The sequence below is a fragment of the Ochotona curzoniae genome, unplaced genomic scaffold, assembly GCF_017591425.1.
Source record: "Ochotona curzoniae isolate NIBS_2020 unplaced genomic scaffold, NIBS_Ocur_1.0 scaffold_4506, whole genome shotgun sequence".
Taxonomy (NCBI): Eukaryota; Metazoa; Chordata; class Mammalia; order Lagomorpha; family Ochotonidae; genus Ochotona; species Ochotona curzoniae.
The window spans coordinates 877154-882074 of record NW_024467119.1 but is presented as its reverse complement, the minus strand read 5'-3'; positions in this window follow the sequence as shown (position 1 = coordinate 882074).

Sequence of the window (4921 nt, the reverse complement as noted above, 5' to 3'; positions counted from 1 at the left end):
TGCCTATAAATAAATAAATAAAAACAAATGCTATTTACCTTGAATATATTTAACAGTTTTTTCATGGGTTTCCCATGGTGGGAGGTAAACTCGAAGATGACAGATGAAAATAGTTACTTTTGCTCCACAGTGGTGCCAATATTAAAATTATTTGAGTGAAAAATATTTGCTGATGAGATTTTGCACTGGGCATCATTGCTTTACACTACCCAACTTGCTTCCCTTTAGGAGTGAACATGGTGTCAGACAAACGCCTATATCAAAACTCTGGACTACTCAAAGAGTGCATCCCTGGGTGACTCACACACTGACCCTGGGATACTCGAGCCAACTCACCCCTGGGATGCACACAGACACTCTGCACCTCTGGGTGACTCACACACTGCACCCCTGGGAACCACACACACTGTACCCCTGGGAACCACACACTGCACCCCTGGGAACCACACACACTGTACCCCTGGGAACCACACACACTGTACCCCTGGGATACACACACACTGACCCCTGGGAACCACACACTGCACCCCTGGGAACCACACACACTGTACCCCTGGAATACACACACACTACACCCTTGGGATACACACACACTGCACCCATGGGAACCACACACACTGCACCCATGGGAACCATACACACTGTACCCCTGGGAAACACACACACTACACCCCTGGGAACCACACACACTGTACCCCTGGGAACCACACACACTGCACCCCTGGGATACACATACACTGCACCCCTGGGAAACACACACTGTACCCCTGGGAACCACACACAATGTACCCTTGGGAACCACACACACTGTACCCCTGGGAACCACACACACTGACCCCTGGGATACACACACACTGCACCCCTGGGAACCACACACACTGTACCCCTGGGAACCACACACACTGCACCCCTGGGATACACACACACACTGACCCCTGGGATACACACACACTGTACCCCTGGGAACCACACACTGCACTCATGGGAACCACACACACTGCACCCATGGGAACCACACACACTGCACACCTGGGAACCACACACACTGTACCCCTGGGAACCACACACACTACACCCCTGGGAACCACACACACTGTACCCCTGGGAACCACACACACTGTACCCCTGGAATACACACACTGTACCCCTGGGAACCACACACACATGTACCCCTGGAATACACACACTGTACCCCTGGGAACCACACACTGCACCCATGGGAACCACACACACTGCACCCCTGGGAACCACACACACTGTACCCCTGGAATACACACACTGTACCCCTGGGAACCACACACTGCACCCCTGGGAACCACACACACTGTGGGAAACACACACACTGCACACCTGGGAACCACACACACTGTACCCCTGGGATACACACACACTACACCCCTGGGAACCACACACACTGTACCCCTGGGAACCACACACACTGTACCCCTGGGAACCACACACACACTGTACCCCTGGGAACCACACACACTCTACCCCTGGGATACACACACACACTGTACCCCTGGGATACACATACACTGACCCCTGGGATACACACACACTGTACCCCTGGGAACCACACACACTGTACCCCTGGGAACCACACACACTCTACCCCTGGGATACACACACACACTGTACCCCTGGGAACCACATACAGTCTACCCCTGGGATACACACACACACTGTACCCCTGGGAACCACATACACTGACCCCTGGGATACACACACACTGTACCCCTGGGAACCACACACACTGTACCCCTGGAATACACACATACTGACCCCTGGGATACACACACACTGTACCCCTGGGTGACTCACACACTACACCCCTGGGCTACTCACAACCAACTCAGGCCAATAGTTTTAGGGACCCAGCTGCGTTTCTCTGGTCATTGCACTATGAATGATTTGGAAGCTTAAATCAATACCAAGTCAAATTAGACCTTTAGTTTTTTTTTTTTTTTAATCTATGGCCATTGTTTAAAAAAAAGAAAAACTTAGCCATCATGTAAACATTGTATATACTCGTGGGGTATTATGTGATTTTTGTTTTATTTAATGTACTGTAAGTTCAATCAGGTCCAGTATAATAAATGCATTTATTCAAGCATTTTACTTTTTATTATAGTAATATATCCAAAATCCTTATACACACACACACGTCAGACAAAGAGAGTAAAAAGAGAGAGACAGAGGGACAGAGAGAGAGGGAGAGAGAAAGAGAGAGAAACACATACACTATATCTTCTCTGGGAATTATAGGACCTGCTCATCCTCTGCCTTCACCTATTGCATGAGCACCCCATATGGGTGCCAGTTCCAATCCTGGCACCCCACATCCCATCCAGCTCTCTGCTTGTGGCCTGATAAGGCAGCAGAGCATGGCCCACGTCTTTGTGCCCCTGCACCCATGTAAGAGACCTTGAAGAATCTCTTGGCTCTGAGCTTTGAATAGGTTCAGCTCTGGCCAACACAGCCGTTTTCAGAGTGAACCAGTGCATGGAAGATCTCTCTGTCCTGTGCCCAGGCTGTGGCACAGGCATATGACAGCCACAAGAGGCAGAGCTGCATCACAACAGATGGCCGGAAGTGGCCTGCTGCTGGACCATGCATCAGGGCAAAGAATTGGTGGCCACTGTTTTTCACAAAGCAGGGCATGTCTTTGAATTATTAGTGATAGTGAGTGGCCTTTCCTGTTTCTTAAGGTTGAAAGATCATAAACTAATACACAACAAGTAATTTGAAGTCATCTCCCTTTCTTATTTAATTATACTGTAGCCTTCTTTCATCATCACACCAATTTTTAAATATTCTTGGAGCATGCAGAAGCAGCTGTGAGGAATCCTTGATGGACACAGTGGTCGGCCAGCACCCAGGATGGCTGCTGGGCCTCTGTAGGTCCCAGCCTCTCTCTGAGACCTTCAGCCACTGGAGGTGAAGTGAAAGAGCAAATACTCCTTGGGAAATCATACCAAAAGCCACAGTGCTAAACTCTATTTGTTTATTTTTCGAAGAGAACGTTGGAGTGAATTTTCCACAAGCATGTAAGTGTCCATTTGGCAGAAAGGGATGACCACAGCCAAGAGCAGATGCTTCCCTGCTTCATACAACACGGCCTGCACCGGGACATTGGTGGAAGAAATCCTTCCCTTTCCTCCCAGACCACAACTGTCCAGTACAAACAGTGACCAGAAGCCGAGGGCTCCCTCTGCCTGCCTCCTGTCTCATCGTGAAATGGAATGCTCCAAGCCCTCATAGTGACCACCTCCAGCAAAACTCGACAAAGCTATTACCCTGACCATGGTCCATGTCAAGGGGGCATGAAGTCTGTTAGAGCAGACACAGTGAGCTATCACTGCACACCCTGTAACGCCTTCAACACTGTCATTGCGTATGATGCCACTTCCTGTTTGATTAAGCACAGCCAAAATGACTAATTCATTCCATTGAGACATCAACATGCAACTTAGGCAATCAGAAATTTTCTTTTGTTTAAAATTTTGATTACTTGCTTGAAAAGTTACGCACCGGAAAGAAGGAAATGAAGAATAGAGGAACCTTCTGCTGGTTCACTCCATAAACGAATGCAAAGGCTAGGTCTGAGCTAGGTTGAAGTCAGGACCAGGAACTCACCCTGGTCTCCCACATGGGCTGAGGGCAGGGACATTCAGGCTTGGGCTGTCATCTGCTGTCTTCCCAGATGTAATGGAAGCTGATCTGAAGCAGAGAGGCTGGGACTGAAATGTGCTCTCCAGTATGGGATGCTGAACATGCAGCCCCACAACACTGGCAAGTAGTCATTTCCTTACTCGCTGCCCTATGCTTCGAGAGTCTCTGGTGGTCTCAGTCTGTCCAGGATGCTGTAAGACCATACCTGAGTCAAGGTAGTCTGTCAACAACAGCCACTTATTTGTCACAGTGAACTCCAAGATGAAACTGCCTACAGCTTCCGTGTTTGATAGGGCAGCGCTCCGCTGGCTGAGTGGGACAATGTGAGGAGAGCCATGTAGCAGATGGCAGAGGAGCAGTAAGTTGTTCCTGGTTGAAGCCTCTCTGAAAGCCCCCCGCCCTTCTTTAAGTTAATTACGCTGCATTATGTGGCACAGTTTTATAGGTTCTGGGATTTCCCCAACCCTTCCCCATACCCTCCCCCATGGTGAATTCCTCTACCTTGTAGTATTACAGATCAAATTAAGTCAAGATTCTTTCTTTGCATACATATACCAAGTATAGAGTCCAGCATCTTATTGTCCAGATAAATTCAACAGTTTCTTGGGGAGACCATCTCTGGTCTGAAGACAGAGCTGGCAGAATATCATCCCGATCAATTGAAAGCCTTAGCACAACATCAACAACAATTTACAACACTATGGAATTAAAAGCCCTTTTCAAAAGGGGGTTTCTATCCTTTAAAGCAGTGGAGCCTTCAGAGTCCAACTCTGAGAGGTCCCATTTCTAATGCCATGATGACAGTGATTAGACTCCAGAAATCTGGGAGGAGGTGTGACCTTCTTGAAGGGAGGTGGCAACCAGTATCGCAGTGGTGGGCACAAATTACCAACGAGCCCACACGTCCAGCTGGGCTGACCACTGGCAGGTCAGGTAGCCCCTTTGAGCACCTGTACTTGTCCTTCTCCTTCCCTCCATTCCCTTGCCCAACATCAATGACCCAGTTCCTGCATTGACCCCACGGTCACTGTCGCAATCCCCACCATTAGGGATCCCACACTCTTATAGCTGCTGGAGGAACTTCATTCCCGCCATTTTTTCCTTCTCAATGGAGCCTTGGGAACATTAGTCATGTGAATCTGGGCTGGAGAGTGTTTAGAATTCCTCACTGGCTCTTCATTGCAGATCCATCAGAAGTTCTTCACAACAACAGAAATTGTAAAGAGTTATTCCAATATCCTACCCT